The following is a 12763-nucleotide window of genomic DNA, read 5'->3' as shown; positions in this document are numbered from 1 at the left end:
TGGCCAAAAAGTGATTCTAGCGCTCTGAAAAGCATTTTGCGCTCATAAAATAAGACATGTTGATATCTCTGTCAATTTCAATGCAAACGTGTTACTAAGCTCACCACAGGGTTATAGGGCCATTACTCCACCATTTGGAAGTAGTTTTGAGCAAAATCAACAATGTAAGGTCAAAAACACATTGTTGGCCAAAAAGTGATTCTAGCGCTCTGAAAAGCATTTTGCGCTCATAAAAATAAGACATGTTGATATCTCTGTCAATTTCAATGCAAACGTGTTACTAAGCTGACCAAAGGGTTATAGGGCCAACTCCACCATTTGGAAGTGATCAAAAAGTGATTCTAACGCTCTGAAAAGCATTTTGCGCTCATAAACAAGAAATGTTGATATCTCTGTCAATTTCAATGCAAACGTGTTACTAAGCTCACCGTAGCGTTATAGGGCCAACTCCACCATTTGGAAGTGATCAAAAAGTGATTCTAACGCTCTGAAAAGCATTTTGCGCTCATAAACAAGAAATGTTGATATCTCTATCAATTTCAATGCAAACGTGTTACTAAGCTCACCACAGGGTTATAGGGCCATTACTCCACCATTTGGAAGTAGTTTTGAGCAAAATCAACAATGTAAGGTCAAAAACACATTGTTGGCCAAAAGTGATTCTAGCGCTCTGAAAAGCATTTTGCGCTCATAAAAATAAGACATGTTGATATCTCTGTCAATTTCAATGCAAACGTGTTACTAAGCTCACCAAGGGTTGAAGGGCCAAACTCCACCATTTGGAAGTGATCAAAAAGTGATTCTAACGCTCTGAAAAGCATTTTGCGCTCATAAACAAGAAATGTTGATATCTCTGTCAATTTCAATGCAAACGTGTTACTAAGCTTACCAAAGGGTTATAGGGCCATACTCCACCATTTGGAAGTGGAATACATTAGTTTTGAGCAAAATCAACAATATAAGGTCAAAGACACATTGTTGGTCAAAAAGTGATTCTAGCGCTCTGAAAAGCATTTGGCACGCATAAAAACAAGAAATGTTGATTTTTCTGTTCATTTCAGAAAACATGTCGAAAACACATTGTTGGTCAAAAAGTGATTCTAGCGCTCTGAAAAGAATTTTGCAGGCATAAAAACAATAAATGTTGGTATCTCTGTCAATTTCAATGCAAACGTGTTACTAAGCTTACCAAAGGGTTATAGGGCCATACTCCACTATTTGGAAGTGGAATATATTAGTTTTGAGCAAAATCAACAATATAAGGTCAAAAACACATTGTTGGTCAAAAAGTGATTCTAGCGCTCTGAAAAGCATTTGGCACGCATAAAAACAAGAAATGTTGATTTTTCTGTTCATTTCAGAAAACAAGTCGAAAACACATTGTTGGTCAAAAAGTGATTCTAGCGCTCTGAAAAGCATTTTGCAAGCGTAAAAACCAAAAATGTTGATATCTGTCAATTTCAATGCAAACGTGTTACTAAGCTTACCAAAGGGTTATAGGGCCATACTCCACTATTTGGTAGTGGAATACATTAGTTTTGAGCAAAATCAACAATATAAGGTTAAAAGACACATTGTTGGTCAAAAAGTGATTCTAAGCGCTCTGAAAAGCATTTTGCCGGCATAAAAACAATAAATGTTGGTATCTCTGTCAATTTCAATGCAAACGTGTTACTAAGCTTACCAAAGGGTAATAGGGCCATACTCCACCATTTGGAAGGGGAATACATTAGTTTTGAGCAAAATCAACAATATAAGGTCAAAGACACATTGTTGGTCAAAAAGTGATTCTAGCGCTCTGAAAAGCATTTGGCACGCATAAAAACAAGAAATGTTGATTTTTCTGTTCATTTCAGAAAACATGTCGAAAACACATTGTTGGTCAAAAGTGATTCTAGCGCTCTGAAAAGAATTGTGCAGGTATAAAAACAAGAAATGTTGGTATCTCTGTCAATTTCAATGCAAACGTGTTACTAAGCTTACCAAAGGGTAATAGGGCCATACTCCACTATTTGGAAGTGGAATACATTAGTTTTGAGCAAAATCAACAATATAAGGTCAAAGACACATTGTTGGTCAAAAAGTGATTCTAGCGCTCTGAAAAGCATTTGGCACGCATAAAAACAAGAAATGTTGATTTTTCTGTTCATTTCAGAAAACAAGTCGAAAACACATTGTTGGTCAAAAAGTGATTCTAGCGCTCTGAAAAGCATTTTGCAGGCATAAAAACAATAAATGTTGGTATCTCTGTCAATTTCAATGCAAACGTGTTACTAAGCTTACCAAAGGGTAATAGGGCCATACTCCACTATTTGGAAGGGGAATACATTAGTTTTGAGCAAAATCAACAATATAAGGTCAAAGACACATTGTTGGTCAAAAAGTGATTCTAGCGCTCTGAAAAGCATTTGGCACGCATAAAAACAAGAAATGTTGATTTTTCTGTTCATTTCAGAAAACAAGTCGAAAACACATTGTTGGTCAAAAAGTGATTCTAGCGCTCTGAAAAGCATTTTGCAGCGTAAAAACCAAAAATGTTGATATCTGTCAATTTCAATGCAAACGTGTTACTAAGCTTACCAAAGGGTTATAGGGCCATACTCCACTATTTGGAAGTGGAATACATTAGTTTTGAGCAAAATCAACAATATAAGGTCAAAGACACATTGTTGGTCAAAAAGTGATTCTAGCGCTCTGAAAAGCATTTGGCACGCATAAAAACAAGAAATGTTGATTTTTCTGTTCATTTCAGAAAACAAGTCGAAAACACATTGTTGGTCAAAAAGTGATTCTAGCGCTCTGAAAAGCATTTTGCATGCGTAAAAACCAAAAATGTTGATATCTGTCATTTTCAATGCAAACGTGTGACTAAGCTTACCAAAGGGTTATAGGGCCATACTCCACTATTTGGTAGTGGAATACATTAGTTTTGAGCAAAATCAACAATATAAGGTTAAAAACACATTGTTGGTCAAAAAGTGATTCTAGCGCTCTGAAAAGCATTTGGCACGCATAAAAACAAGAAATGTTGATTTTTCTGTTCATTTCAGAAAACAAGTCGAAAACACATTGTTGGTCAAAAAGTGATTCTAAGCGCTCTGAAAAGAATTTTGCCGGCATAAAAATAATAAATGTTGGTATCTCTGTCAATTTCAATGCAAACGTGTTACTAAGCTTACCAAAGGGTAATAGGGCCATACTCCACCATTTGGAAGGGGAATACATTAGTTTTGAGCAAAATCAACAATATAAGGTCAAAGACACATTGTTGGTCAAAAAGTGATTCTAGCGCTCTGAAAAGCATTTGGCACGCATAAAAACAAGAAATGTTGATTTTTCTGTTCATTTCAGAAAACAAGTCGAAAACACATTGTTGGTCAAAAAGTGATTCTAGCGCTCTGAAAAGCATTTTGCATGCGTAAAAACCAAAAATGTTGATATCTGTCAATTTCAATGCAAACGTGTTACTAAGCTTACCAAAGGGTTATAGGGCCATACTCCACTATTTGGAAGTGGAATACATTAGTTTTGAGCAAAATCAACAATATAAGGTCAAAGACACATTGTTGGTCAAAAAGTGATTCTAGCGCTCTGAAAAGCATTTGGCACGCATAAAAACAAGAAATGTTGATTTGTCTGTTCATTTCAGAAAACAAGTCGAAAACACATTGTTGGTCAAAAAGTGATTCTAGCGCTCTGAAAAGCATTTTGCCGGCATAAAAACAATAAATGTTGATTTTTCTGTTCATTTCAGAAAGCAAGTCGAAAACACATTGTTGGTCAAAAAGTGATTCTAAGCGCTCTGAAAAGAATTTTGCCGGCATAAAAATAATAAATGTTGGTATCTCTGTCAATTTCAATGCAAACGTGTTACTAAGCTTATCAAAGGGTTATAGGGCCATACTCCACTATTTGGAAGTGTAATACATTAGTTTTGAGCAAAATCAACAATATAAGGTTAAAGACACATTGTTGGTCAAAAAGTGATTCTAGCGCTCTGAAAAGCATTTGGCACGCATAAAAACAAGAAATGTTGATATCTCTGTTCATTTCAGAAAACAAGTCGAAAACACATTGTTGGTCAAAAAGTGATTCTAGCGCTCTGAAAAGCATTTTGCCGGCATAAAAACAATAAATGTTGGTATCTCTGTCAATTTCAATGCAAACGTGTTACTAAGCTTACCAAAGGGTTATAGGGCCATACTCCACTATTTGGAAGTGGAATATATTAGTTTTGAGCAAAATCAACAATATAAGGTCAAAAACACATTGTTGGTCGAAAAGTGATTCTAGCGCTCTGAAAAGCATTTGGCACGCATAAAAACAAGAAATGTTGATATTTCTGTTCATTTCAGAAAAACAAGTCAAAAACACATTGTTGGTCAAAAAGTGATTCTAGCGCTCTGAAAAGCATTTTGCCGGCATAAAAACAATAAATGTTGGTATCTCTGTCAATTTCAATGCAAACGTGTTACTAAGCTTACCAAAGGGTAATAGGGCCATACTCCACCATTTGGAAGGGAATACATTAGTTTTGAGCAAAATCAACAATATAAGGTCAAAGACACATTGTTGGTCAAAAAGTGATTCTAGCGCTCTGAAAAGCATTTGGCACGCATAAAAACAAGAAATGTTGATTTTTCTGTTCATTTCAGAAAACAAGTCGAAAACACATTGTTGGTCAAAAAGTGATTCTAGCGCTCTGAAAAGCATTTTGCAGCGTAAAAACAAAAATGTTGGTATCTCTGTCAATTTCAATGCAAACGTGTTACTAAGCTTACCAAAGGGTTATAGGGCCATACTCCACTATTTGGAAGTGGAATACATTAGTTTTGAGCAAAATCAACAATATAAGGTCAAAGACACATTGTTGGTCAAAAAGTGATTCTAGCGCTCTGAAAAGCATTTGGCACGCATAAAAACAAGAAATGTTGATTTTTCTGTTCATTTCAGAAAACAAGTCGAAAACACATTGTTGGTCAAAAAGTGATTCTAGCGCTCTGAAAAGCATTTTGCATGCGTAAAAACCAAAAATGTTGATATCTGTCATTTTCAATGCAAACGTGTTACTAAGCTTACCAAAGGGTTATAGGGCCATACTCCACTATTTGGTAGTGGAATACATTAGTTTTGAGCAAAATCAACAATATAAGTTCAAAGACACATTGTTGGTCAAAAAGTGATTCTAGCGCTCTGAAAAGCATTTGGCACGCATAAAAACAAGAAATGTTGATTTTTCTGTTCATTTCAGAAAACAAGTCGAAAACACATTGTTGGTCAAAAAGTGATTCTAAGCGCTCTGAAAAGAATTTTGCCGGCATAAAAATAATAAATGTTGGTATCTCTGTCAATTTCAATGCAAACGTGTTACTAAGCTTACCAAAGGGTAATAGGGCCATACTCCACCATTTGGAAGGGGAATACATTAGTTTTGAGCAAAATCAACAATATAAGGTCAAAGACACATTGTTGGTCAAAAAGTGATTCTAGCGCTCTGAAAAGCATTTGGCACGCATAAAAACAAGAAATGTTGATTTTTCTGTTCATTTCAGAAAACAAGTCGAAAACACATTGTTGGTCAAAAAGTGATTCTAGCGCTCTGAAAAGAATTTTGCAGGCATAAAAACAATAAATGTTGGTATCTCTGTCAATTTCAATGCAAACGTGTTACTAAGCTTACCAAAGGGTAATAGGGCCATACTCCACCATTTGGAAGGGGAATACATTAGTTTTGAGCAAAATCAACAATATAAGGTCAAAGACACATTGTTGGTCAAAAAGTGATTCTAGCGCTCTGAAAAGCATTTGGCACGCATAAAAACAAGAAATGTTGATTTTTCTGTTCATTTCAGAAAACAAGTCGAAAACACATTGTTGGTCAAAAAGTGATTCTAGCGCTCTGAAAAGCATTTTGCATGCGTAAAAACCAAAAATGTTGATATCTGTCATTTTCAATGCAAACGTGTGACTAAGCTTACCAAAGGGTTATAGGGCCATACTCCACTATTTGGTAGTGGAATACATTAGTTTTGAGCAAAATCAACAATATAAGGTTAAAAACACATTGTTGGTCAAAAAGTGATTCTAGCGCTCTGAAAAGCATTTTGCCGGCATAAAAACAAGAAATGTTGGTATCTCTGTCAATTTCAATGCAAACATGTTACTAAGCTTACCAAAGGGTAATAGGGCCATACTCCACCATTTGGAAGGGGAATACATTAGTTTTGAGCAAAATCAACAATATAAGGTCAAAGACACATTGTTGGTCAAAAAGTGATTCTAGCGCTCTGAAAAGCATTTGGCACGCATAAAAACAAGAAATGTTGATTTTTCTGTTCATTTCAGAAAACATGTCGAAAACACATTGTTGGTCAAAAAGTGATTCTAGCGCTCTGAAAAGAATTGTGCAAGCGTAAAAACCAAAAATGTTGATATCTGTCAATTTCAATGCAAACGTGTTACAAAGCTTACCAAAGGGTTATAGGGCCATACTCCACTATTTGGAAGTGGAATAGTGGTATAAAAACAAGAAATGTTTGTATCTCTGTCAATTTCAATGCAAACGTGTTACAAAGCTTACCAAAGGGTAATAGGGCCATACTCCACCATTTGGAAGGGGAATACATTAGTTTTGAGCAAAATCAACAATATAAGGTTAAAGACACATTGTTGGTCAAAAAGTGATTCTAGCGCTCTGAAAAGCATTTGGCACGCATAAAAACAAGAAATGTTGATTTTTCTGTTCATTTCAGAAAACATGTCGAAAACACATTGTTGGTCAAAAAGTGATTCTAGCGCTCTGAAAAGAATTGTGCAGGTATAAAAACAAGAAATGTTGGTATCTCTGTCAATTTCAATGCAAACGTGTTACAAAGCTTACCAAAGGGTTATTGGGCCATACTCCACTATTTGGAAGTGGAATATATTAGTTTTGAGCAAAATCAACAATGTAAGGTCAAAAACACGTTGTTGGTCGAAAAGTGATTCTAGCGCTCTGAAAAGCATTTGGCACGCATAAAAACAAGAAATGTTGATTTTTCTGTTCATTTCAGAAAACAAGTCGAAAACACATTGTTGGTCAAAAAGTGATTCTAGCGCTCTGAAAAGCATTTTGCAGGCGTAAAAACAAAAATGTTTGTATCTCTGTCAATTTCAATGCAAACGTGTTACTAAGCTTACCAAAGGGTTATAGGGCCATACTCCACTATTTGGAAGTGGAATACATTAGTTTTGAGCAAAATCAACAATATAAGGTTAAAGACACATTGTTGGTCAAAAAGTGATTCTAGCGCTCTGAAAAGCATTTGGCACGCATAAAAACAAGAAATGTTGATATTTCTGTTCATTTCAGAAAACAAGTCAAAAACACATTGTTGGTCAAAAAGTGATTCTAGCGCTCTGAAAAGCATTTTGCCGGCATAAAAACAATAAATGTTGGTATCTCTGTCAATTTCAATGCAAACGTGTTACTAAGCTTACCAAAGGGTAATAGGGCCATACTCCACCATTTGGAAGGGGAATACATTAGTTTTGAGCAAAATCAACAATATAAGGTCAAAGACACATTGTTGGTCAAAAAGTGATTCTAGCGCTCTGAAAAGCATTTGGCACGCATAAAACAAGAAATGTTGATTTTTCTGTTCATTTCAGAAAACAAGTCGAAAACACATTGTTGGTCAAAAAGTGATTCTAGCGCTCTGAAAAGCATTTTGCATGCGTAAAAACCAAAAATGTTGATATCTGTCAATTTTCAATGCAAACGTGTGACTAAGCTTACCAAAGGGTTATAGGGCCATACTCCACTATTTGGTAGTGGAATACATTAGTTTTGAGCAAAATCAACAATATAAGGTTCAAAAACACATTGTTGGTCAAAAAGTGATTCTAGCGCTCTGAAAAGCATTTGGCACGCATAAAAACAAGAAATGTTGATATTTCTGTTCATTTCAGAAAAACAAGTCAAAAACACATTGTTGGTCAAAAAGTGATTCTAGCGCTCTGAAAAGCATTTTGCCGGCATTAAAACAATAAATGTTGGTATCTCTGTCGATTTCAATGCAAACATGTTACTATGCTTACCAAAGGGTAATAGGGCCATACTCCACTATTTGGAAGTGGAATACATTAGTTTTGAGTAGAATCAACAATATAAGATTAAAGACACATTGTTGGTCAAAAAGTGATTCTAGCGCTCTGAAAAGCATTTTGCAAGCGTAAAAAACAAAAATGTTGATATCTGTCAATTTCAATGCAAACGTGTTACTAAGCTTATCAAAGGGTTATAGGGCCATACTCCACTATTTGGAAGTGTAATACATTAGTTTTGAGCAAAATCAACAATATAAGGTTAAAGACACATTGTTGGTCAAAAAGTGATTCTAGCGCTCTGAAAAGCATTTGGCACGCATAAAAACAAGAAATGTTGATATCTCTGTTCATTTCAGAAAAACAAGTCAAAAACACATTGTTGGTCAAAAAGTGATTCTAGCGCTCTGAAAAGCATTTTGCAGGCATTAAAAACAATAAATGTTGGTATCTCTGTCAATTTCAATGCAAACGTGTTACTAAGCTTACCAAAGGGTATAGGGCCATACTCCACTATTTGGAAGTGGAATACATTAGTTTTGAGTAGAATCAACAATATAAGATTAAAGACACATTGTTGGTCAAAAAGTGATTCTAGCGCTCTGAAAAGCATTTTGCAAGCGTAAAAACAAAAATGTTGATATCTGTCAATTTCAATGCAAACGTGTTACTAAGCTTATCAAAGGGTTATAGGGCCATACTCCACTATTTGGAAGTGTAATACATTAGTTTTGAGCAAAATCAACAATATAAGGTTAAAGACACATTGTTGGTCAAAAAGTGATTCTAGCGCTCTGAAAAGCATTTGGCACGCATAAAAACAAGAAATGTTGATTTTCTGTTCATTTCAGAAAACAAGTCGAAAACACATTGTTGGTCAAAAAGTGATTCTAGCGCTCTGAAAAGCATTTTGCCGGCATAAAAACAATAAATGTTGGTATCTCTGTCAATTTCAATGCAAACGTGTTATAAAGCTTACCAAAGGGTTATAGGGCCATACTCCACTATTTGGAAGTGGAATATATTAGTTTTGAGCAAAATCAACAATGTAAGGTCAAAACACGTTGTTGGTCGAAAAGTGATTCTAGCGCTCTGAAAAGCATTTGGCACGCATAAAAACAAGAAATGTTGATATTTCTGTTCATTTCAGAAAACAAGTCGAAAACACATTGTTGGTCAAAAAGTGATTCTAGCGCTCTGAAAAGCATTTTGCCGGCATAAAAACAATAAATGTTGGTATCTCTGTCAATTTCAATGCAAACGTGTTACTAAGCTTACCAAAGGGTAATAGGGCCATACTCCACTATTTGGAAGTGGAATACATTAGTTTTGAGCAAAATCAACAATATAAGGTCAAAGACACATTGTTGGTCAAAAAGTGATTCTAGCGCTCTGAAAAGCATTTGGCACGCATAAAAACAAGAAATGTTGATATTCTCTGTTCATTTCAGAAAACAAGTCGAAAACACATTGTTGGTCAAAAAGTGATTCTAGCGCTCTGAAAAGCATTTTGCCGGCATAAAAACAATAAATGTTGGTATCTCTGTCGATTTCAATGCAAACGTGTTACTAAGCTTACCAAAGGGTAATAGGGCCATACTCCACCTATTTGGAAGTGGAATACATTAGTTTTGAGCAAAATCAACAATATAAGGTCAAAGACACATTGTTGGTCAAAAAGTGATTCTAGCGCTCTGAAAAACATTTGGCACGCATAAAAACAAGAAATGTTGATATTTCTGTTCGTTTCAGAAAAACAAGTCAAAAACACATTGTTGGTCAAAAAGTGATTCTAAGCGCTCTGAAAAGAATTTTGCCGGCATAAAAATAATAAATGTTGGTATCTCTGTCAATTTCAATGCAAACGTGTTACTAAGCTTACCAAAGGGTAATAGGGCCATACTCCACCATTTGGAAGGGGAATACATTAGTTTTGAGCAAAATCAACAATATAAGGTCAAAGACACATTGTTGGTCAAAAAGTGATTCTAGCGCTCTGAAAAGCATTTGGCACGCATAAAAACAAGAAATGTTGATTTTTCTGTTCATTTCAGAAAGCAAGTCGAAAACACATTGTTGGTCAAAAAGTGATTCTAAGCGCTCTGAAAAGAATTTTGCCGGCATAAAAATAATAAATGTTGGTATCTCTGTCAATTTCAATGCAAACGTGTTACAAAGCTTACCAAAGGGTTATTAGGGCCATACTCCACTATTTGGAAGTGGAATATATTAGTTTTGAGCAAAATCAACAATGTAAGGTCAAAAACACGTTGTTGGTCGAAAAGTGATTCTAGCGCTCTGAAAAGCATTTGGAACGCATAAAAACAAGAAATGTTGATTTTTCTGTTCATTTCAGAAAACAAGTCGAAAACACATTGTTGGTCAAAAAGTGATTCTAGCGCTCTGAAAAGCATTTTGCAAGCGTAAAAACCAAAAATGTTGATATCTGTCAATTTCAATGCAAACGTGTTACTTAAGCTTACCAAAGGGTTATAGGGCCATACTCCACTATTTGGAAGTGGAATACATTAGTTTTGAGCAAAATCAACAATATAAGGTCAAAGACACATTGTTGGTCAAAAAGTGATTCTAGCGCTCTGAAAAGCATTTGGCACGCATAAAAACAAGAAATGTTGATTTTTCTGTTCATTTCAGAAAACAAGTCGAAAACACATTGTTGGTCAAAAAGTGATTCTAAGCGCTCTGAAAAGAATTTTGCCGGCTATAAAAATAATAAATGTTGGTATCTCTGTCAATTTCAATGCAAACGTGTTACTAAGCTTACCAAAGGGTAATAGGGCCATACTCCACCATTTGGAAGGGGAATACATTAGTTTTGAGCAAAATCAACAATATAAGGTCAAAGACACATTGTTGGTCAAAAAGTGATTCTAGCGCTCTGAAAAGCATTTGGCACGCATAAAAACAAGAAATGTTGATTTTTCTGTTCATTTCAGAAAACAAGTCGAAAACACATTGTTGGTCAAAAAGTGATTCTAGCGCTCTGAAAAGCATTGTGCAGGTATAAAAACAAGAAATGTTGGTATCTCTGTCAATTTCAATGCAAACGTGTGACTAAGCTTACCAAAGGGTTATAGGGCCATACTCCACTATTTGGTAGTGGAATACATTAGTTTTGAGCAAAATCAACAATATAAGGTTAAAAACACATTGTTGGTCAAAAAGTGATTCTAGCGCTCTGAAAAGCATTTGGCACGCATAAAAACAAGAAATGTTGATATTCTCTGTTCATTTCAGAAAAACAAGTCAAAAACACATTGTTGGTCAAAAAGTGATTCTAGCGCTCTGAAAAGCATTTTGCCGGCATTAAAAACAATAAATGTTGGTATCTCTGTCGATTTCAATGCAAACAGTGTTACTAAGCTTACCAAAGGGTAATAGGGCCATACTCCACTATTTGGAAGTGGAATACATTAGTTTTGAGTAGAATCAACAATATAAGATTAAAGACACATTGTTGGTCAAAAAGTGATTCTAGCGCTCTGAAAAGCATTTTGCAAGCGTAAAAAACAAAAATGTTGATATCTGTCAATTTCAATGCAAACGTGTTACTAAGCTTATCAAAGGGTTATAGGGCCATACTCCACTATTTGGAAGTGTAATACATTAGTTTTGAGCAAAATCAACAATATAAGGTAAAGACACATTGTTGGTCAAAAAGTGATTCTAGCGCTCTGAAAAGCATTTGGCACGCATAAAAACAAGAAATGTTGATATCTCTGTTCATTTCAGAAAAACAAGTCAAAAACACATTGTTGGTCAAAAAGTGATTCTAGCGCTCTGAAAAGCATTTTGCCGGCATAAAAACAATAAATGTTGGTATCTCTGTCGAATTTCAATGCAAACGTGTTACTAAGCTTACCAAAGGGTAATAGGGCCATACTCCACCATTTGGAAGGGGAATACATTAGTTTTGAGCAAAATCAACAATATAAGGTCAAAACACATTGTTGGTCAAAAAGTGATTCTAGCGCTCTGAAAAGCATTTGGCACGCATTAAAACAAGAAATGTTGATTTTTCTGTTCATTTCAGAAAACAAGTCGAAAACACATTGTTGGTCAAAAAGTGATTCTAGCGCTCTGAAAAGCATTTTGCATGCGTAAAAACCAAAAATGTTGATATCTGTCATTTTCAATGCAAACGTGTGACTAAGCTTACCAAAGGGTTATAGGGCCATACTCCACTATTTGGTAGTGGAATACATTAGTTTTGAGCAAAATCAACAATATAAGGTCAAAAGACACATTGTTGGTCAAAAAGTGATTCTAGCGCTCTGAAAAGCATTTGGCACGCATAAAAACAAGAAATGTTGATATCTCTGTTCATTTCAGAAAAACAAGTCAAAAACACATTGTTGGTCAAAAAGTGATTCTAGCGCTCTGAAAAGCATTTTGCCGGCATAAAACAATAAATGTTGGTATCTCTGTCGATTTCAATGCAAACATGTTACTATGCTTACCAAAGGGTAATAGGGCCATACTCCACTATTTGGAAGTGGAATACATTAGTTTTGAGTAGAATCAACAATATAAGGATTAAAGACACATTGTTGGTCAAAAAGTGATTCTAGCGCTCTGAAAAGCATTTTGCAAGCGTAAAAAACAAAAATGTTGATATCTGTCAATTTCAATGCAAACGTGTTACTAAGCTTATCAA

The sequence above is a fragment of the Gadus chalcogrammus genome, chromosome 12, assembly GCF_026213295.1.
Source record: "Gadus chalcogrammus isolate NIFS_2021 chromosome 12, NIFS_Gcha_1.0, whole genome shotgun sequence".
Lineage (NCBI taxonomy): Eukaryota > Metazoa > Chordata > Actinopteri > Gadiformes > Gadidae > Gadus > Gadus chalcogrammus.
Note: the sequence above shows the minus strand (reverse complement) of the source record.